We start from the raw sequence: 23,447 nt of genomic DNA on the forward strand, positions 1-23,447 counted from the left end.
AGTTCAGTTCAGTTCAGTCGCTCAGTCGTGTCCGACTCTTTGCAACCCCATGAACCACAGCACGCCAAGTCTCCCTGTCCATCACCAACTCCCGGAGTTCACTCAAACTCATGTCCATCGAGTCGGTGATGCCATCCAGCCATCTCATTCTCTGTCGTCCCCGTCTCCTCCTACCCCCAATCCCTCCCAGCATCAGACTCTTTTCCAGTGAGTCAACTCGTCGCATGAGGTGGCCAAAGTATTGAAGTTTCAGCTTTAGCATAAGTCCTTCCAATGAACACCCAGGATTGATCTCCTCCAGAATGGACTGGTTGGATCTCCTTGCAGTCCAAGGGACTCTCAAGAGTCTTCATTACTAGTTATCTATTGCTCCATAATAAATTAATCTAAAACTTAGTGGCTTAGAATAACAAACACTTATTATCTTAGAGTTTGAGCAGCTTTGCTAGGTGGGGCTAGTAGTTCAGGGACTCTCACGAGGTTGCAGTCAGGATGCTGGCAGACTGCGGTCTTAAGACTGCAGGCTTAAACAGAGCTGGACACGCTGCTTCCAAGATGGTTCTCACATGGCTGTTGCAGGAGACCTCAAGAGTGCTTCACCATCTGGGCCTCTTCACTGGGCTGCTTGAAGTCCTCATAACATAATAGCTGGCTTCCTTCATGTAAGTGATCCAAGACAGCAAGGCTGAAGCTGAAATGTCTTTTATGATCTAGTCTTGGAAGTCATACAATGTCATTTGGTCAATCTTACTCCCTTACTCAATGTGTAAGGGTATGTATGAATACCAAGAGGCAAAAATCTCTGGTGGGCATTTTAGAGGATAGCAACCACAAAAAACTTTACACAGAAAACTATAAAACACTGCTAAGAAAATGTAAAGACCATCTAAATACTGCTCTAAGTCATGTTTATGGACTGGAACTCACATTATTGCAAAAGTATCAATCCCCCCCCAAATTCATCTACAGACTCAACTCGATCTCAATAAAAATCCTGGCAGGATTTTTCTTTTTGGTGGAAACTGATAAACTGATTTTAAAATCTGTATGGAAACAGTAACATCAAGAATATCCAAAACAGCGTCAAAGTATGTAGGAGGTTGTCAAACTAGACTGTCCTGCCAATAAATCTATTTTACTTTTAATGATATATACATTTAAGATGCTAAAATAATCTCAAATTTATAGAAAAGTTGCAAGTATAACCCAAAAAGATTTTTTCCCTGTGCTATTTGATAGTAAGTTGCTCACTCTATATCACTTGAACACCTCTGCATTTATTTCCAACAAATGAGGATGAGCATCTACAAATCATAACGCAGCCACCATCACTGGGAAGTCAGCATGAAGACACTTCTACCAGAGAATCCTCAGACCTTATCTAAGATTCTGCACTGGATTAGAATCGTGCACTGCATTTAGTAGTCATATCTCTTTGGTCACCTTCAGTTTAGAAGAATTCTTAATATTTTCTTTGACTTTCATGAAGTTGGGAATTTTAAAGATTACTGACCAATTATTTCATAGAATGTCCCTTAAGTGAATTGTTATGATGATCAGATTCAGGTTATGCATCTCTGGCAGGAAGAACAAAAAAGTGATGCTGTTTTTTTTCTGCCTTCACTTCTTTTTAATAGGTTTCATTTTTTTAGAGCAGTTCAGGTTCACAGCAAAATGCTTCTTTGTATATAAACTTTTACTGGGACATAGTAATTCCAAATTATTGATGTATTATCTATGGCTGCCTTCTATTTACAGTGGCTAAGGTGTGTACTGTAACAGACCATTTGGCCTGCAAAACCTACAACATTTAATACTTGGCCCCTTAAGAAAATATTTGCTGACTCTTATTATATTGACTAAGAAGACTTATTAGAAACTTATAAAGACAGTGTTGTATTAGTGAATGTATACAGGAAGAGTTGACAAGTTTGTACCCTTATAAATGTAATATGCCCACTCCACATCTCACCTGAATACCAATTTGAAAATTCCTAACCTGTGTAAATCTACAGTTTCACTGGATTTTGAATACACTGATTAAACACACACACACACACACACACACACACACAAAGTGAAGACATTCTGATGAGTCTGTAAGAACTGACTTACATCAGGGGAAAAGAAAATGAGCAAGACAAACTTCATATAAAATCTGTCATTAACTGCTGGATGAAACTGAAAACTGAGATCCATTACTAAGGAAACACACCCAACAACACAGTTCCCCCATTTTGATCTACATACTTTATAAAGCACTTATTTCAACTATGACAGCCATTACAACAAATACAAAACAAACTCAACCCTAAAACCAGGCCTTTGAATCATGAAGTGTTAATAACCTCCACTAGAAAGAAGACCCCATGTGTGCAGGTGTTCTTATATATATTATGGTCTGGCATCATCTGGAAGAGAGCCGAGACAATTTATTTCTTACTTATTTTTTTCAGCTTTATTGAAATATAATTGACAGTAGAATTATATACAAAGTACACAATATGATGATTTAATACACTGATTATTTTCATGAATGAACCAAGTCTTTCAAAAGCTGTAATGAAGCATTTAATTACACTGCTCTCACTAAACAATATTTTAGTGCAAAGTTTTTTTTAACTACTAAGAATGAAACATTTTCATTTAAAATAGCTAATACAATCTCTTGTTGTTTTTCAATTTGTATTTACAGTTTATGGCACACATCGTATAATTGCACAGTAGCACATGTACATGATTTGAAAGTAAATATACACATGAGAGTTTCCAGAATTCTGTATTGATGGGGGTACATGATCAAAAAGAGATTACTCCTCTGCAGGAGAGGTACTCAAAGCATAACTAGTTCAAGTACAGGAAAGAACCAATTTTAGAGTATACATTTAGAAACTCAAAGAGGAACCTGACATAATTTTATATTTGTTCAACTTAATTTTTAAAATGGGCTTGTTTTCTGTCTTCTTAAATTTTCATTTTTCTAGTATTTTTTACTATATTTTACCAAAGTATCAGTCTGCTATATACAGAAAACTTAAAAAATAGACCTTTATCAGAGATCATTTCAGAAACACTGCTGCAGAGAACACTCAAAAGGAAAACTTGATCATGATGCTTCTTAAATTTTTCCAGTGGCCCCCCAGAGGCCTGAAATGAGGAGCTTTAAGATCTGCCCACAACTCTCCCAATCCTCTCCCCTGGGCCCTTTCTGCTTCCCTACCTTACCCCTCAGGAATTCACCACGCTCCCTCTAAAAGGCACGGCATGAATTTTACTCACTAGTTCTGAACACTTGATGTCCAACTCAACGTGATTCATCTCCTTTATCAAACTCCTATTCATTCTCCTGTGGTCACTTCTGGGGAGTGCTCCCTGTTGCTTAAGTGGGGGTTAAGTGCCTTCCCTCTTATGTGCCTGGCACACAACAGTGCTTATTCACTCAATAAATATTTTATTAAACAAAACTTATGTTCAATATTCACCATACCTACTGTCTCCCCCCAAATGTTCTATATTTCTATTCAAAACTTTACACTGTACTGAGAATAAATGGATGTTTATGAGCTTCAAATATTTTTTTTTAAAAACTATAATTTCTAAAGAAAAAAAAACCGCTCAATTACTGTCTTTCTTCTCTTTTTCACTTCATTTATGAGACCATTTGTGCCATCATGTCCCAGTTTTGGACTAAAGAAAACACACATTAGTAACAACTTTCATCTCAAAAGTACTTTCATATGACTGCCTTAAAAGGGAATGTTTCTTTTTGAACCCATCTGCCTGACTGTGACACTGTGACACAGATTTCAAACAGAGGTTTATTGACTAATATAACAAAAATAACCTACAAAAAGGAAATTTGGTGCTGTTTATCCTTGGCCCAAGAGCTTTATTGTAACTGATAATACTTTATACTGACATTAAGTTGAAAACGAATTCTGACCCAAATGATGCTACAATTATAATCAAAAGAGCACTTCATGTTTTTAAGATTTAAGAGTTAAGGAAACCTGGTCATATACTTCTTGATTTATCAGTAAAGAAACAGCAAAAGGCAAAACATAAGCAGAAACAGTTTCCTACCTTTTGCACAAATCTGTCAGATGATGACATACATTCTACACTGCATGACAACATTGTTCTTAAGAAGTTACTAAAATTTCACTAAGAACACAGATAAGCTTACTATCTTACAGTTCTCTATGGCAGTAATGCTCTGATAAGGATTACTCCTGAGTTTTAAACAACCAAAAAAAGACCCTATAAATATGCTGGACTGTACATTTTAACTAGTCCTTTTTGATTGAAGAACAAATTGTTAATATTTGTATCAAAGCTTTAAAGATGTAAAAAAATTATATACAGTTTAAACTCATAAGAATAAAACACAGTAGCTATTTCACTACTTACATTGCAAGAACAACCAAATAGACAGCTGGGATTTGGAGGAAAATGAGATGAAGGCTGAAACTAAAGTATTTCTGGAGTAATATAATCTTCTTACTTTACTTCCTAATTTAAGAAAAAAGCAAGCAACTGTTAACTAGATAATCTTAAAAGTATTCACATATATTTTTATTTAAAAATCTAAATTATGTTTCACTTAGTCTAATAACAGCATTCTCTAAATACTCAGTAACTTACAGCAGGGGACGTGGACCAGTCAAGTTGTGATAAACCTTAATACATCCAAGATGGGAAAACCCTGGGAATCCAATCAAAGCTATAAAAGGTAAAGTTTCACTCCCCAAATCACCAAAGAGTGATATCTCCTGTTTACCAAGTATACTTAACACTCAATATACACACATCTGCTGCAGTGGTAAAGAACCTGTCTGCCAATGCAGGAGATGCAAGAGACATGGGTTCTGTCCCTGGGATGGCAAGATCCCCTGGAGCAGGAAAATGGCAACACACTCCAGTATTCTTGCCTGGAAAATCCCACGGAGAGAGGAGCCTGGTGGGCTACAATCCACAGGGTTGCAAAGAGTTGGACACGACTAAGCATGTGCACACATATGCATACGCACATCAAAAAATAATAATAATAATCATGAGAATTTCTCAACAATAATCAAAATAAGCAACTTAGCCATCAGAAGCGGTATTTGGATAGGATGATATTTTAATTTCTGAGTTGTATTTGACAAAAATTGAGTTCAGAATTTCATGTCTCACAAATTCTTCAACTTAACTGAACAGTTAAAAATTTTTTTCTTGATAACCCAGAATCATAATAATCAACTATCACCCTGTTCTCCGAGGCGACTATGAATTTAGGGCAGTTTTTCCTAGATTCAACAGCTCTAGAAGATCGGACACGACTGAGCGACTTCACTTTCACTTTTCACTTTCACACATTGGAGAAGGAAATGGCAACCCACTCCAGTGTTCTTGCCTGGAGAATCCCAGGGACAGGGGAGCCTGGTGGGCTTCCGTCTAAGGGGTCACACAGAGTCGGACACGACTGAAGTGACTCAGCAGCAGCAGCAGCAGAAGATGGAACTCTAACTTCTACTGTCATGCTATAGTCTTTCTGCAGCATCCCTTCCTTTCACAGTTGACCCTCACGGATCACTAACTGCCTACGTGCCTTCAGAGCACCCCCCCATCCCGAAAAAAACTGTCTGGAAGCAAATTACCAGGCTTATTGCATTAGATATAAAATAAGAGTAAGAAGGTTCTGAAAGATCCATTACTATTCTCTTGAGCACTGGACACACAACAGCCTTTACTGTTGGGGCCTTACCTTTCTACTTTGGATGTTCAAGGTATCTTTTACCCACCCCCCCCCCCGTTTGTTTTGAAACTGTACTTTCTAATTCGCAACGGGGAACATCTTCTACCTCATAGGGTTGTGTCTGGATGATTAAATGGAAATAATGAATCTGAAATGCTTGGGTCAGGGCCTGGCCATGGAAGGAAAGCTACAAATTCTAGTCATTTTCTTCTCCCTAAGTACATTTCATATTTCAAGTTGTAAAGTTTGACCCCAAATAAGTGAATGTTGCTGTATTATTTTTAGAAGCGTGTGACCAAGACGGTTAGGGAACTAACTAAATACATGAAGGATGTGTCTAAACAGGCAGACACTTGGGAAGCTGGCAAGGGAGTTGCATGACTGCCATCTTCAATTATTTGAAGAAAAGTACATGTGAAAATGACTATTCTTGATTCTGTCAACAGATGCACTGTTTAACAAGGGCTCAAAAACATATTTGTGCGCTAAGTGCTTCTCCAGAGAAAACAGGAATAAGAGAAAAGCCACAAGATAATAGACTACAGTTCAAAACAAGGATGGATTTTTAAATTAAGACATCCAGAAATAACACATATTTCCACAATACCACTACAAGTGTTTAAGCAATGGCTAGTGGCCGAGGAGTTTTTGAGGAGATTTTTGTAAACAGTGGAAGAATGTATTAGCTGCCCTTTGAAGACCTGTTCTACCTCTGTAAGAGATGATACATTTTATACACAGTCCAAAATCAGAAGCTTTTGTTTCTGCATTTATTTTCACACTAAAAATAAATCCTAAAGAATACTGGAAAAGTATAGATGCAACACAAGAGCCACAGTATCCAAAATTATTAGTTTGACTTCATGATAGTACTTACATATCAGTTGTATGACTACTCAAGAGTTTAGAAATGCTCCGAGTGACGACAAGTATTTTCTTTTTTGAGCAGGAAAATCACAACTGCATCAATAGCATCGTCACCATCACCATACACTCAATGTCATGAAAAGGAACCGGGAACAAGCCTTACTTTAGATAAAAAAAAAACAAAAACCCGCTTTGAAGATGAATCATGTAACATATGGATACAGACAGAGCTTGAGAATCCAAGTAAATGAAAGAAGAGAGGAAGGAAACTAATTATAAAAATGCGTTTCAGCAATCTGTAGGAATGCAGGAACTCCAAGAGAGTTGGCTATAACCCCCACTCAGGGAGCTAAAGAAAACTACATAAAAAAACATGCAAGAGAAGTACAGAAAACTCAGCCACAATTACCAAGTTGTTATCATTGTTAATGTAGGTCCTCCCCTCACTTCCATGGGAGAGATACCTGGAATGTTTCAGCTTAAACCAAATATCACCTGTGTTTGGTTAGGTAAGAAAGAGGGCTACGAGTAAAGGCTACTTTAATCAGCTAACAAATGTGATTTCCCCCTTAAACTTCAGATATTAATATCCTATCTCACACGCTAGTAAAGTCATGCTCAAAATTCTCCAAGCCAGGATTCAGCAGTATGTGAACCGTGAACTTCCAGATGTTCAAGCAGGTTTAGAAAAGGCAGAGGCACCAGAGATCAAATTGCCAACATCCGCTGGATCATGGAGAAAGCAAGAGAGTTCCAGAAAAACATCTATTTCTGCTTCACTGACTATGCCAAAGCCTTTGACTGTGTGGATCACAATAAACTGTGGAATATTCTGAAAGAGATGGGAATCCCAGACCACCTGACCTGCCTCTTGAGAAACCTGTATGCAGGTCAGGAAGCAACAGTCAGAACTGGACATCGAACAACAGACTGGTTCCAAATAGGAGAAGGAGTACGTCAAGGTTGTATATTGTCACCCTGCTTATTTAACTTATATGCAGAGTACATCATGAGGAACGCTGGGCTGGAAGAAGCACAAGCTGGAATCAAGATTGCTGGGAGAAATATCAATAACCTCAGATATGCAGATGACATCACCCTTATGGCAGAAAGTGAAGAGGAACTCAAAAGCCTCTTGATGAAAGTGAAAGAGGAGAGTGAAAAGGTTGGCTTGAAGCTCAATATTCAGAAAATGAAGATCATGGCATCTGGTCCCATCACTACATGGGAAATAGATGGGGAAACAGTGAAAACAGTGTCAGACTTTATTTTTTTGGGCTTCAAAATCACTGCAGATGCTGACTGCAGCCAGGAAATTAAAAGATGCTTACTCCTTGGAAGGAAAGTTATGACCAACCTAGATAGTATATTAAAAAGCAGAGACATTACTTTGCCAACAAAGGTCCATCTAGTCAAGGCTATGGCTTTTCCCATGGTCATGTATGGATGTGAGAGTTGGACGGTGAAGAAAGCTGATCGCCGAAGAATTGATGCTTTTGAACTGTGGTACTGGAGAAGACTCTTGAGAGTCCCTTGGACTGCAAGGAGATCCAACCAGTCCATTCTAAAGGAGATCAATCCTGGGTGTTCATTGGAAGGACTGATGTTAAAGCTGAAACTCCAGTACTTTGGCTACCTCATACGTCGAGTTGACTCACTGGAAAAGAGTCTGATGCTAGGAAGGATTGGGGGTGGGAGGAGAAGGGGACAACAGAGAATGAGATGGCTGGATGGCATCACCGACTTGATGGAGGTGAGTTTGAGTGAACTCCGAGAGTTGGTGATGGACAGGGAGGCTTGGTGTGCTGTGATTCATGGTATCGCAAAGAGTCGGACGCGACTGAGTGACTAAACTGAACTGATTCATTACTTTTGTAAGCAAAAAATGACCCATTGCCCTTAAAGTGGCATAAACATGGTTTGTCTGCCAGCATGCCCTCTCCTTGTGGGAACCATTCTCTCCTACTGCAATTACAATGGGACTATATATTGGGGCAGGCCTACAAAGCAGGACAAGAAACACAGGCTGGCCAGAGTACTCTACTCCTTAAATGAGTGAGAGAGACAGGCTCTTTGATGAATCTGGAGATGAATGTGGCTACCACACAGTCTGCCAGTACAAAAAAAGAAAGAAGCAGAGCTGGGGAAGGAGAGAAAGCCAGCACACTTCTGTTGTGCTTAAGGTAGCCTAAACTGGATTTCTGACTCACAACTGAAAGAATGCTAACGGTTTACAGGGTCTCTATTTGCTTCTTACAGCTTAGAAAGGAAGAATTTCACACTGCTTAATGGCAGAATGAAGATAAAGGGGTCTATGCTTTATCTTATATGGAAGAATTATAAACAGAAGATTTAGCTTTTATTCCAACTCTCCAAAAAGCCTTATGGCAAATTAGAAAAATTAAGCAAGGCTTGTGGTTAACTACACTCTAAGAGAAAATCTTTGAAAATCACAGATTTAAGGACCTGTATCCAGAACTCACAAAGAACTCTTAAGACACAATAAGAAAAATAATCCAATTTTAAAAAACTGGGCAAAAGATTTCAGTAGACACTTCACTAAAAAAAAACACGTGGAAGGCTAATAATAAGCACATGCAAAGATATACTATCATTCACTAGAGAAACGCAAATTAAATTCTCAACAAGATATTATTTACACCAATTTTTTAAACATGATTAACAATTGTTTGTGAAAATGCAGAGAAATAAGAATTCTCAAATACTGCTGGTGGGAATGCAAAATAATGTATTAAACATCAACCTACCACACAACCTAAAGATTTCACTCTATATTACCAATGAGAAATGAAAACATATGTCCATTAAAGACTTCTACATGAATGTTCATAGCAGGATTATTCACAATAACCAAAAAGGGGAAACAATCCAAATGTACATCAACCAGTAAAAGAATAAGCAAAATGTAGTATATTCATAGAATGGGAATTAACTACAAAGGGGTATAAGAGATTTTATACTGAAGAGATGAAAATGTTTTAAAACTGAATTATGGTAATGATTTACACAACTCAGTAAAGTTACTAAAAATCACTGTAAATCTAAAATGGGTGAATTTACCGTATGTAAATTATGTCTCAAAAAGTTACTTAGAAAAAGTGAAAAGAGGCTGCTGCTGCTAAGTCACTTCAGTCGTGTCCGACTCTGTGTGACCCCATAGACGGCAGCTCACCAGGCTCCCCTGTCCCTGGGATTCTCCAGGCAAGAACACTGGAGTGGGTTGCCATTTCCTTCTCCAATGTGTGAAAGTGAAAAGTGAAAGTGAAGTCGCTCAGTTGTGTCCGACTCTTAGCGACCTCACGGACTGCAGCCTACCAGGCTCCTCCGTCCATGGGATTTTCTGGGCAAGAGTACTGGAGTGGCTTGCCATTGCCTTCTCCGGAAAAGAGGCTAGAGAAGTCAAAATAAGCAAGCAGAAATTATGAACCCTGACTGGGTCCTGGATCAGGAGGAAAAAACAGCTATTAAAAACGATAGGAGACAATTAATGAAATCTGAACTTGGACTAGATATTAAATGATGTAATGAAATTATTGCCAATTTTCTTAAATATTACAACAGTAGTATGGTAATGCAGGAAAATGTCTTCATTCTCAGAAGATGTAAACTCTAGTACATAGAGGTGAAATTTCATGTCTCCAACCTTCTTTCAAACAACCCAGAAAAATAAAAGCATCTAAACTTAAAAAGGTAAAGCAAATGTAGCAAAACAATAACTGGGGAATATAAAGTGATTAGTAACTACTGGATTTCAACACTGTACTCTTATTAACTTTTTTGTAAACTTTTCAAGGCAGCAAAGACCTACTGTATACCCCAGGGAGCTACAGTCATTGTCCTGGGATAAACCATAATGGAAAAGAATATAAAAAAAGAATGTGTGTGTGAGTATATATATATATATATATGAATTATTTTGCTGTACAGCAGAAATTAACATAACATTGTAAATCAACTACACTTCAATTAAAAAAAGAAATCTTTCAAAGCACAAAGTTGGGGGAAAAGATTACTCATTTTATATTCTCTCTTTAAACATTGCTTTTATTGAGTAATATTGGTTTACAACATTATATAAATTTCATCTGCACAACATATGTTCCTACCTCTCCTATATCCTACGATGTGCTCACCAAGAACACCATACAGCGTATCCCCTTTATCTATTTTGCCCTCACCCCTGCCCCTTCCCTTCTGATAACTAGCACTCTGTTCCCTGTATTTGCTTTAGTTTGGTTTCTTCACTTTTTTTTTCTTTTTATATTCCACCTGAGTAAAATCAAAAGGTATTTATCTTTCTCTGACTTATTTCACTTAGCATAATACCCTCAAAGTACATGTTGTCACAATGGCAAGATTTCATCTTTTTCATGGCTGAGTAGTATCCCATGCTGTATGTTTGTGTGACTGCGCGTGCGTGTGTGTGTGTCTGTGTACACCACATCTTCTTTACCCCTTCATCTGCTGATGGGCACTGAAGCTGTTTCCAAATCTTGACAATCATAAATAAGGCTGTGATGAACCTAGCAGTGCATACATGTTTTTGAATTTGTGTTTTCACATTCTTTGGATAAATACCCAGAAGTGGAACACCTAGATTATATGGTAGCTCTATTCTAGACTTTTTGAGGAGTGTCCATACTATTTTCGATAGTGGCTGCACCAAAAGACGCTTGTTTCTTGGAAGAAAAGCTATGACAAACCTAGACAGCGTATTAAAAAAGAGAGAAATTTGTTGCCAACAAACCTTTGCTAACAAAGGTCCATATAGTCAAAGCTATAGTTTTTCCAGTAGTCAAGTATGGATGTAAGAGTTGGATCATAAAGAAGAATGAGAGCCAAAGAACTGATGCTTTCGAGCTGTTGTGCTGGAAAAGACTCTTGAGGGTCCCTTGGACAGCAAGGAGATCAAACTAGTCAATCCTAAAGGAAATCAACGTTGAATATTCATTGGAAGGACTGATGCTGAAGCCCCAATACTTTGGCCACCTCATGCAAAGGGTCAACTCATGGGAAAAGACCCTGATGCTGGTAAAGACTGAAAGCAGGAGGAGAAGTGGATGACAGAGGATGAGATGGTTGGATGGCATCACTGATTTGATGGACATGAAGTTTAGCAAACTCTGGGAGATGGTGAAGGACAGGGAAGCCTGGAGTGCTGCAGTCCATGGGTCACAAACAGTCAGACTCGACTTAGTGGCTAAACAACAACCAACAATGTGTAAGGATCCCCTTTTTTCCGCATCCTTGCCAACACTTGTGGTTTCTTGCCTTTTTGATAAAAGTTATTCTAACAGGTGTGAGGTGATATCTCACTGTGGTTTTGATTTGCATGTCCCTAGTAACTGGTGACCGGAGAAGGCAATGGCAAGTCACTCCAGTACTCTTGCCCAGAAAATCCCATGGACGGAGGAGCCTGGTGGGCTGCAGTCCATGGGGTCGCTACGAGCCAGACATGACTGAGCGACTTCACTGTCACTTTTCACTTTCACACATTGGAGAAGGAGGTGGCAACCCACTCCAGTGTTCTTGCCTGGAGAATCCCAGGGACAGGGGAGCCTGGTGGGCTGCCGTCTATGGGGTCACACAGTCGGACACGACTGAAGTGACTTAGCAGCAGCAGTAACTGGTGACACTGAACATTTTTTCATGGAGCACTCTCATTTTAAAATGCAAATGTAATAGGACTCACCGATACAGTTCTCTGCATTTCAGAAAGAGGCAGAGATGAGGTATACTGTCATCTCTTTGGCTGATACAAAGATCAAATTAAATCATATACATAAAAGTGCTAAGTGTCAATTTAAAAAGATTTAGTCACTTACACTTTGTACCTTCCTAAACAGAAACACAGAATTATATCTAGCATCATATTTGATCACTCCTGTCTATAACTGGAGCTCCTCAACTTTGTAGTCAACACTGTACAAACAATTCTTCAAAGCACTGTCAGTGTTCAATATGAATAATTCCCTTTCACCACTCTAATTTGGGTATTTTGTCTTTTTATTTACTATACCACAATCTGTTAACAGTGTACTTTTTAACAATTTATAGAGTTTTAATGGCTTAAATTCAGACACAGTAATGTAAGACAGGAATCCTGTTATGAATCAAAAGGACTGTTCACCTGGGAAGTTCAAACAAAAAGCACTGAATTAAACACTTTAAAAGTAATTTATTGGTATGTGAATTATACCACATAAAACTGACAAATTCATCATTAAAAAAAAAAAAACAAACAGCCTCCCTATCCCCACCCCAATAAGCAAAGGACATAAAAAGACAGTTGACAGGATAAAAAAAAATCAATGACTAATGAATGTGCAAAAAGTTCAAACAGTTGTAACCAAATATATATATATAAACTTGAACAAAACATAAAAACAAGGGTGGGTTTAATGATCCGGGCCAAAGCAAAGGACAAGAAAAGATTGAGCAAATGGTCAAGTTTTATTTTATTCTGAGGGATCAAGAAAGCTCAGCAAATAAGAATAAATGAAGTAATAGACACAGAGAATTATTTCAGTTGGAGTGCAGACACATGAAATAGGGAGATCTTAGAGACTGACAGGGTAGTAGTAAAGTTACCGATAGTCCAAGCACTAAGAGACTAGGGCCGGTGTCCCAGAAACTCAGGATCCCAAAGGACAGGGATTTTCTGTCACAGGAAAGTGTTTTAGGCAGAAAGATGAAGGAAGATAAAATGTCCTCAGACTTAAAAAATGGGGGCAGGGGAAATAAGGCAAAAAACAATGAACAGAAAAGATCAGCCAACTGCAAGCCCAGATATCAGGGTAGCAGCATGTAGCAGAGGATGAGACCTGGGGATCTTCAAGGCAGCAGAGCCCCCAACCACCACCTGCCCAAGGCTGAACTGTGGACTAAGGAGGCAACAAGACCCACAGAGGAAAAGGCAACACAGATCCCAGGAAAAAGTGGAGACAGCCAACTGGCCACAGACCAAGAGTACTCACCTGGCAGGTGAGAGCTCCTCAACCTAGAGACCTACCAGCATTTCTGGGACAACGAAGACGGACTTACAGGTCACAGACTGGGATCTGAAGGGACTTCTAGGGAGGAGTTCCTCGGCACAAGGGACAATAAATTAATAAATATCCCACCACCCTGAACTCCCGGGAAAGGAAATAGAATGACTGAAACAGAAAATGAGATGTGGACTGCAAGTTCACAAAATGGACCTAGACAATCTTGAAATTATAAGAATCTGCAGAAAATATGCTACTTGAACTTTCTAGGTGAAGTAGATAGCAGTTAAATTAAAACATTCACCAGAACGTGGGAGACTGAGCATTGGTGTGTGTCCATAACTGCCATGTGAATGGAACGTACCCAGGATGCCAGCATCTGATTCCAAACCAACATATACCTCCAGCCAGAGGCCTAGATCATTTATAAATAAATTCTGGAGGCCAAATGGACCCAAGCCCTACAAACTTGCCTACAATTACCCCATATTTGTGTACCATGGGCCATCCCATGGATAAACTCATCTAATTACAAGTCTGACTTGCCTTATTGACTAAGGACTTAAGCCATAATCACATCAATACAAGGTGAGCCTAATTCATCTGCTACCCACAGAAAACACTTAAAGACCATGAAAGCCTAGAAGGAAACTCTTAGATTTTCATAGACCTATGGCTGCTTTTAACCTGTGGCACCCATGACTTGCTGAGTGAAGATTACAATGAGGTTCGGAAGAATTATATGGAGAGGCAGGAACAGAACTTAGGAATGGTTGCATGAACTGGGAAACTAAGGATCAGTACCTCACCTTGACTATCACTACACTTTGCTGCTGCCCACTAGGTAAGTCAAGCTTCTGGCCTCTTATATCTATCGACATTAAGTATACAGAAATAGTGAAGGACTGTAGTCGTGGCAAGGAATTTCCATATTTAAATTAATATCTAGTGTAATGTTTATCTTTGTACATGCACAGAGAAGATAATACAATAAAACAATCAGCATAACTATCAAAGACACTCTTAACACCACTATTTAACATTGTTCTGGAGATAGTAATCAATGCAATTAGATATGACAAATAGCCATATAAACACTGGAAAAGAAAAGGATAAAACCTTTATTTACAGGTGATAAAACTATATTATCGCAAAGAGTCGGACACAACTGAGTTATTGAATAACAACAAGTAACTGTATATCTGGGCCAAAGAGAAGCAATGATAAAACACAATGGATAAGAAAATTCTGTTTATAATAGTAACAACAAAAGACAAAATACAAAATACGTAGGAATAAACATGAAATGTTCAAAACTTATATAAAGTAAATATAAATCATTCTGCAGAGACAAAAAAGTGGATTTAAGAAAATGAAAAGATTTCGCTTATTTAAGATTAAGGTGTTCCAACATCATCAAGAGATCAGTTCTAAGTTAAATAGTAAGTTTAATGCGATCTCAATAAAAACAGTGAGTTTTTCAATGGACTTAGATAAACTGATGCTAGAGTTCAACTAAAAAAATAAGACATGCAAGACTAGTAAAGAACATTGAAGGAGGAGCAATAATGGGGAACTAGCCCTACCAGATATTGAATCATATACAAAGCCTTTATGATTAAAACAGTGTAGTACTTACTGGTACAGGAATAGTCAGACATAGAAAAGAATGAAACACACCCAATTACATATGGAAATCTAGTACATGATAAAGGGGGCAAAGCTTTTTCTTAAAAGTAGCATTAGAGCAACTGGAAAGTCATGTGGAAAAGATAAAATCAGATCCATTCCTTACATCAAAACAGAAATATACTCCAAATGGATCACAGAACTGAATGCTCTCTACATTATAAATAAAACTGTATTAGTACTGAAGAAAACATGGCTAAATTCCTCTCTAACCTGTGGGTAGTGAAAAGGCTCTCTATGACTAAAAATCTAGATGCAATAAATTTAATATATTTTATTACACAGAAACAAATTTTTGCAAGTCAAAAGAAAAACACACACACATACCACTAGCAATGCCAAAAGATAACTGGTCAAAGTATCTGCAATATATGGGAAAGCTAAATGACTAATCTTCTTAAATGTAAATAAGTTTTAAACTCTGAGGAGAAAAGACCAAAATTTATTTAGAAAGTGAGCAAATAACATGAACAATTTTAAACATACCAAAAGATGGCCCTTAAACATATGAAAAAATGTTCAATTCATCTGTAATACGAGAAATACAAATTAAAACTACATTGAAACACCATTTTTCATCTTTCAGATTAGCAGAAACTGCAGTACTCATATACCACAGGTGGGAATTCAAAATACTACAATTCTACAGAAGAAAAATTTGGCAAATCTAACAAATCTTACATATGCATTTACCCTGAAGATATACTTTCAACAATACAAAGAAACAAAGATTAGCATTATAATATCATCTGTAATTGAAAGATACTGGATATTACTGGTAGTGTAGTGTGTTAATCTCTCAGTCCTGTCCAAATCTTTGCAACCCAATGGACTGTAGCCAACCAGGCTCCTCTGTCCTCAGAATTCTCCAGGCAAGAATACTGGAGTGGGTTGCCATTCCCTTCTCCGGGGGATCTTCCCAGTCCCGGGATCAAGCTCTGGTCTCCTGCATTGCAGGTAGATTCTTTACCATCTGAGCCACCAGGAATAAGGATGTCATTAAGAACTGAGGAAGTTTGGGAACTTCTGACAAAGTCCTGTGTAGGCTTTTAAGAATGCATGGGTACCTGTAGTTATGAGGTTACTATAGACTGTGGTCATAATAGGCTAATGAAGGCACTGTCCATAGTAGTATAAGGTAGATTTTATGGCAGATCACAAGGGGAGCAACTAGCCCAGTCTTGAATGTTGTCGTTTTGTGTGTTGTTGTTTTGAGGGATGGAGTTGAGAGAAAAAAAAAATCAAATCAAGATACAATTTTTGGAAAGGTGTAAGTTAAACTTATATATGAAATTAAGGATAAAAGGAATTTGGATTTTATTAACTAGCAAGAAGGAGGTATGAAAGGGTTTTAAGCATGGGAGCATCAAGAATGCTCTAACCCCCAAACTGTGGAGAAAAGACTGGACAGGGAGACCCCAATCAGAGGCTGAAAGGCTGCTACAAGAATCCAGAATAGGTCTAGATAGGGCAGCAGAACTAAAGCGTCTGCAATCACTCAGTAGTGGGGCAGCCTCATTGTCAATGGATTACTATGTTAGCTTCTCAACTGCACAAGAAAGCAGAGATCCTGTGGTTTAGAAGACTACAATCACGATCTATTTAGAAACTGGGGATCTTTGCCCCACCTTCACAATGTATTTGGGGATAGAAGTCATTTCATAATCTTGCTGTGTTTTATTCTCCAAGATGACATTGACAAACCCTGATATTTAGTTTCAATAAGTGAACTCTGCAATGAAACTGGATCCCAGACTTCAAAGAGATTATGTGTGTCAAGCATTATGTCCGTCTACTGAAACTGATACAGGACTCTAGCTGTGGTGTATTTAAGAATACTAATGTATTTTATGGAAGCCTACTTTTTGGGTCAGAGAGAATACCCTCTGATGTTGAGAAATAAAGTTTTCACCTGCAGATGTAATAAGTCAAAGATGCAAATTATTTTCTATAATTTATTCAAACATCTTTAAGAACTCAGAGCTTTAATTTTGTTTTTTCTATATTGTAACCAAATCCTTATGAGTGCAATAAAGTAGTAAGAAAGATGTTTTAGAGCTAAAGAAAAAAAAAAGAATAACTGTTACTAATGGGGACTGGAGGATAAGTTCCCATATCTCCTTCGGTCCAAGAAAGAGCTAAAAAACAAGATTTCAGGACAGGTCACTACAAATAAGCCTCCAATAGTCTTCTCAAATAGGGACTATTCAGCTACTTGAAAGGTAAAAAGTAATCATCAAACACCAAAGTCGAGTTCCTAATAGTTTACTCTTCCAGGACACTTACATGAACAATGCCCAACCATTTTTTCATCATGGCACACGCAGAAGGAGCTAACATATGAAAGGTCATAAACAGAAGACGGGCTGCTGTTTGAAGCCACCTGGCCAGGGTCAGTGACTACCCCAGGCCCCATTTGATGGCCAAGAATACTGAGGAGATCAGTATCTTTGCTTTCTTAAAGCTCAGCTACATCAAAAATTGAATTTTTTTCTCAGTCTTTTAGGATTAATTGCAATAACCAATGCTCTCAGCAATCATTACTTCAAAATCCAGATGACGTTACTCACTAGTGGCCCAGCTTCCAGCAATTAACTTCACTTAGCCTTAGTAAACTATGGAAAAGTTGCCTCCTGTAGTGTGGAGATTAAAAATAATACAAGTAAAGTTCTTATCACAGTGCATGGCAGGCAATCAATGCAGGAGGACTGATATTATCAAGAGAGTTGTTAAAATAAGGGAAATCTGACCTCTGTATAGTGGTTACGTCACAGAGATAAGAAACTGCAGGCTTCAGTCTCCTTAGTGTCTAAAATGAAAAATTTCATAAAACAATGAAAACCATGAACCGTCTCCCTACTTCTTCAAAATCACAATCTTTTCCCCACGAATACTCACAGTCTCTTAATCCAATATTTTAAAAGTTAACTGTCTTTGCAATCCATATACACGTGCATTTTACACAGGTACACACAGATACAAGAAGTGATACTGATACATTTATTTCTGTTCTGCAGAAGCTAAGCTTGGAAAACCAGTGCAGGACCAGACATTTGGAGAGAAAAGAAGGTATCAGCGCTTTTTTATCTGAACCTCACTACAGTGAAAATAACCCAACCATCCACAGGCAAAAATTATCTCCCTGCACAAATGGTAGACAAAATCCTTTCCTATAATTAGCCCCTTTTCCCTGAAAGCCCCGCAAAGAAAGTGTTGTATGAAGAATTACTTAAAAATAATTGATACAGATGACTGCACACTCAGCAGACACACTGGAGAACAGCATCTGGATCGCTGAAAAATCGTGTGAAAGTGGCTATTGGTAAGTCAAGGTCATAACAAGAGGACTTGTTATGTCAGACTTCATGTACCCATGGGAAAAAAATGAGACATTATAAGCAATTTTGCGATGTACCACACTATCCCAAACTGAAACAAAAACGCAAATAAACAAACAAAACACCTTAGCCCAACAAAATAAATGACTACTGGAAGGCAACTGTGAGATCACCTATACATTCATTCACTCGGTGAAGAATTGTGTGAATAACTTCTATATTCTGGGCACATGCCATGTAAGCACAGGGATGAGAAAGACATGACTCTGACCCTGAAGAAATTAAAAAACTAAAAATAATGTATGTTTTAAGAATCACAAGTCATTTTATAATATTGCATTAATAGAGACAAAAACGTAAGCAAATAAGACACACTGAAATACACTAATAAACATAAGCTAAGAGAAATACCTTTCCTTCAGTGGAAATGAGTTTACTAATGAAATGTTATTCAATATGTGGAGCATTATTAAAGTCGGAATTTATTTCCAGGACAAGAATTAACTCATGACACATATTTTATAACTATCCTCTCCCTGCCTCCCCGCTCCCGACACAATTCGTAAATTAGGTGCTTTTTAGCTTGACACGAAGGGCGTGGTCCTGGAGTTCTCAAACAACGTCAATGACACTTGGATGAGCTCTCACAAGTCTGGACATTCAGGTTCCCGAGAAAAGGCCAGTCAACTCCCTGATTCTCCCTAAACCTTGAAACAACACTGCCACCTCTCTGCGCCGTCACCTCCGCCCACTTACACACAGATACCCAGCCTGAAGCACACACATCTTTCACTTTTGGAAAACGTTTAGAACGAACCACGGAGGAAACACCCCCTTGCTCAAAACACCCTTATCGCGTCCTCGTTTCAGAGGCTTGATTCCTGACTATTGGCTAAACCTGTAGAAGAGTCCAGGACCGGCTATTTAGTTCAGTGCGGACCATCTAATGACTTCAACCTGTAAAACCCGTTCCTTTAACTGGCACAAAACCCCACCAGAGATGTTTAAAAAGCAAACTGCCCGCAAACAGACAAGGAGTGGAAGAAAGGGAAGGAGGGGAGAGGGGCGGAGTGAGGCGCGGGGACTGCGGCGACGGGTCCCCCAGGTCGCGGGCACCGCCCAGGCGGGGACCTCAGCGCGGCGGGCCAGAGATGCAGGGTGACCTTCCGACGAGGCCAGCTCAACGGGGTGCCGGGCGCGGGGGACCCCGCCGCAACGGCCCGCTCTCGGGAGGTGCACTAGCCCGCACAGCAGCGAACACGGCGCCCCGGATTCCAGCTCGGGCTCGTCCCGCAGCTGGTTCCCGGGCAGAACGCGGGAGGTGCAATCTCGGCGTCCGGGCCCTGCGCCTGGGCCTCGGATCGCCGCCGCCCAGACACACCCCCACCGCCGCCCGGGCGGCCCCAACCCCTCCCGGGCCGGCCGGGGTGGGCAGCGCTCACCTGCACCGCAAGCCGGCCAGCCGCCCCGTGGGCTCCGGAAGCCGCGGCTGAGCGGGCTCCAGCCGGACAGTGCTCCGCTCTTGTAGTCTAGGAGGCTCCGCGCCGGGAGCGGCAAAAGGTGGAGTCCGACAGGCGGCGGTGGAGCCTGGGCGGCAGGAAGAGGTGGAGGAGGACTCCGGGCGCTCGGCTCTCGGGAGATCCACCCTCCTCCTGGCCGCTCTGCAGCAGCGGCCGCCGATCACTTCCGGGGCGCTGGGGAGTGGGGCGGAGCCGGCTGGGAAGCAACTTCCTGTCTGCGAGCGGAGAGGAGGGTGGAGGGTCGCGGCTGGAGAACAATGGCCGGAGGGCGCGGGCTCTGCTGTGTCCACTCTCTGAGTGCTGAGGGCGGGCTTCACGGCCTTTCGGGCGGCTCCACCCCCGGCCTTCTGCGCCGGCGAGGTGAAGTCACCTCCCGGGGGCCCGGGAGTGGCCGCGGGCCTCGCTGAGTTTCCCGGATCTCGGCGCCACGACGTCCTTGTCTCTCGTCTCGGGACCAGGAGGGGGTTCTTGGAAGGAGGGGGAGAGCGGAGGCCGCCATCTTGCTTCTGGAGGGCAGCCCCTTCTCCCGGGGCGTCCTAGGGTGGAGGCAACTCTTCTGTGACCGGGGTTTCCCGAGTGGAGCCGGCGACGTGGCTCGTCGCGGGCCGAATCCCGGGAGATGAGTCAGTCGCCTGCCCTGGCTGGAGGATCTGGTGGCCGCCCTTGGCCTCCTATTCTCCTGCTGATCCCTAGAGAACTCGCATCGGCGGATAGTCTGGGATCCTTTCCTGAGGACCTCCGAGCCTCCTACGACACTGCGGCTCTGATGTCTGCTGTGGCGTTTAGATCAACCCGCAGCCCCATCGTGTAATTTGGGAATCTAAATTGGAAGTAGTTCCACTAAATCGTTTGCTTTATTTAATCCATCCACAGGTTCGCAATAAGATCGTTAGACTAACATCCGTTAGCAGCTACAGCCTTGTCTCTTGATACTTAATTCCCTTCTCCAGCCTCCCCACCCTCCAACTGAGGATCAGCTCTGTGCTTGACACAGTCCATTCAAAGGATGCCCAGTCTAATGAAAACAATTATGGTTGGAAGTGTAGTATATCAAGGTATATAGAGAAAAGAATGGATGAATTGACTGAAACTGCTTTAAGCTTTTAAAGAGGGGATTTTACGGCACCAAAAAGGGGTGGGGTAGCAAATCCAGATTCTGACAAAGGACGTGCAGCAAAGGAACAAATAGTATTGAAAAGTCTTGAGTAGTAATTACAGGACTTAAAAGTTCAAGCCTGGGCTGCTGAAAAAGATGAATCTGAAGTAGTAGACAGGAGCCAAACATGAACCGTCTTATGCTGTGCTGAGGCAATGAACAGAGGAATGACCTTGGACAGATTGATAATACAGTTTAAGTTGGTGGATGGATTAGCTGAGGGGAGGAGCAGGGCAAGCAGAGCTTGTAGACCAGGGGCCATTACAGAAATCAAGAGAAAAGAACCATAATGTTAGTGGCAGTGAACATCCAAAGATGAATTCCTAAAGTACAGAATGCCAAATGAACTGGTTATGATAACTGATTCATGGAGGGCAGGTGCTTTCTGGGTAAAAGAATTGAAATGACAACTATGGCTTGTCCTGCTTTTGGGGGGAGGATAAAGGTGTATTTTACAAATAGGGAAGGATTGGGATGGGGTAGGTTGCAGAAAATAAGTGCCATTTTGGACCTGGTGGATTTTAAGCGTGGATGGTGCTGTCTAATGGCAGTTGCTGTATGTCTAGAGCTCTGGGTAGGATGTGGTATGAAGTAACAAACACCACAGGCTTGTATTACCACATTCAAGCCAACTGTGCAGTCTCACTTCATTGAGCACAGATTTAAAACCACTTCTTTCTCCCTACTTTTTCTTGGGAAAAATGGTGAAATATTACATTAAAAAAATCCCCATGATCGCTTCTCGGCCTTTTGGCTAAGATCAAGTGTAAAAAAATCCCCATGTGGTGATATATGCTTCATGGTCTTCTAAGGACAATAAAAGTTAGGCTTGTGCCAGGTGCTAAGTCGCTTCAGTCATGTCTGACTCTCTGATCCCACAGACTGTAGCCCACCAGGCTCCTCTGTCCATGGGAGTCTCCAGGCAAGAACACTGGAGTGGGTTGACATTTCCTTCTCCAGGGGATCTTTCTGACCCAGGATCGAACCCACATCTTCTGTGTCTCCTGCATTGCAGGCAGATTCTTTACCACTGAGCCATCTGGGAAGCCTATTAAAGTTAGGCTTGCAAAAGCTGAATATGACAATTATAACTGTATAGCATAGTATTTTTAAGAGTCTTTTTTTGATTTTTATTAAAAGCAGATGAGTATTTATTTGGCCCAGATAAATTTATTTGGTGGTATACCATGGGGGAATCATAGTTCCCTGACCAGGGATCAAACCTGTGTCCTCTGCTTTAGAAGTGCAGAGTCTTAACCACTAAACTGCCAGGGAAATCCCTATCTTTCTTACTTTAATTAAATTTTAAAAATTTAATAATTGACAAGGTATTAGTTAAACTGGCCATAGATGGAGGATTGACGATGGTAGACTGCACAGATACCTGTTGAATGGAGAATTAGGAGGATGACTTTCCAAAGAGTGAGCAGTGGAAACACAATGAAAGAACTTCAAGTGAATTAGTCAGCCTGTCTCAGCTGCTTCTTGGTTGTTTACAGCTATCCTAACCTAGCTTAAAACAGTCAGAAATAGAATGGATCATTTTTGAGCAGAGGCTTCAGAAAGCCACAAAGAGCAAAAGCCCTATAAATAATAGCTACAGCAACAAACCAAAGACTTATTAGTTATTCTATATTCCTGTAAAACAGCATTTTTTAAATACACAAAAAAATAAACTCTCACCTTGAGTTCTTAGATTATTCAAATACATTATTCTCAATTTTCCTGGAATAGAATTACATTTAGGTATAGTAAACAACCATGTAATGGATAATATACTGAACTCAAAATGAGAACAAGGATCTTGAGGTCCAAAGTTCTTTTCACCATATGACCCCAGCAAAGTCATTTAACCTCTCAGTGCCCTAGTTTCTTTGACTATAAAATAGAGTTAATAATAACTTTCTACCAGTCTGCCTCTCAGAGATATTACAAGTAATAACATATATATTGCTTTAAAAGCTCTTTGAGGTACTTGGATGAAAGGGCATAATGGTAAGTATATGTTATTAATAATCACCACTAATATCCAGGAGAATGCATGAGCATTTCAAAATTTGCTGCCTGAACAACTCAAAGCACAAGAAGAATTCTGTTTTAAAATATACTTGGATTTCTTCTTGACTT

General features: G+C 40.1%; 1 protein-coding gene across 2 annotated transcripts in view; it reads right to left on the reverse strand.

Moving 5' to 3' along the window:
• The window catches only part of RALA (RAS like proto-oncogene A), a 60,497-nt gene extending 40,148 nt beyond the window's left edge, over positions 1-20,349 (reverse strand). The window contains exon 1 of one of the 2 annotated variants that reach the window (XM_055421157.2): positions 20,087-20,349. The gene's annotated coding sequence lies outside the window, so the exon portion shown is untranslated. The remainder of the gene's footprint in view (positions 1-20,086) is intronic. The other variant, XM_055421156.2, reaches the window with a different exon arrangement.
• Between the last annotated feature and the right edge of the window lie 3,098 nt (positions 20,350-23,447).

The sequence above is a fragment of the Moschus berezovskii genome, chromosome 3 (assembly GCF_049115385.1).
Source record: "Moschus berezovskii isolate FMDL1 chromosome 3, NW_MosBer_1.0, whole genome shotgun sequence".
In the NCBI taxonomy this organism is placed as follows: Eukaryota; Metazoa; Chordata; class Mammalia; order Artiodactyla; family Moschidae; genus Moschus; species Moschus berezovskii.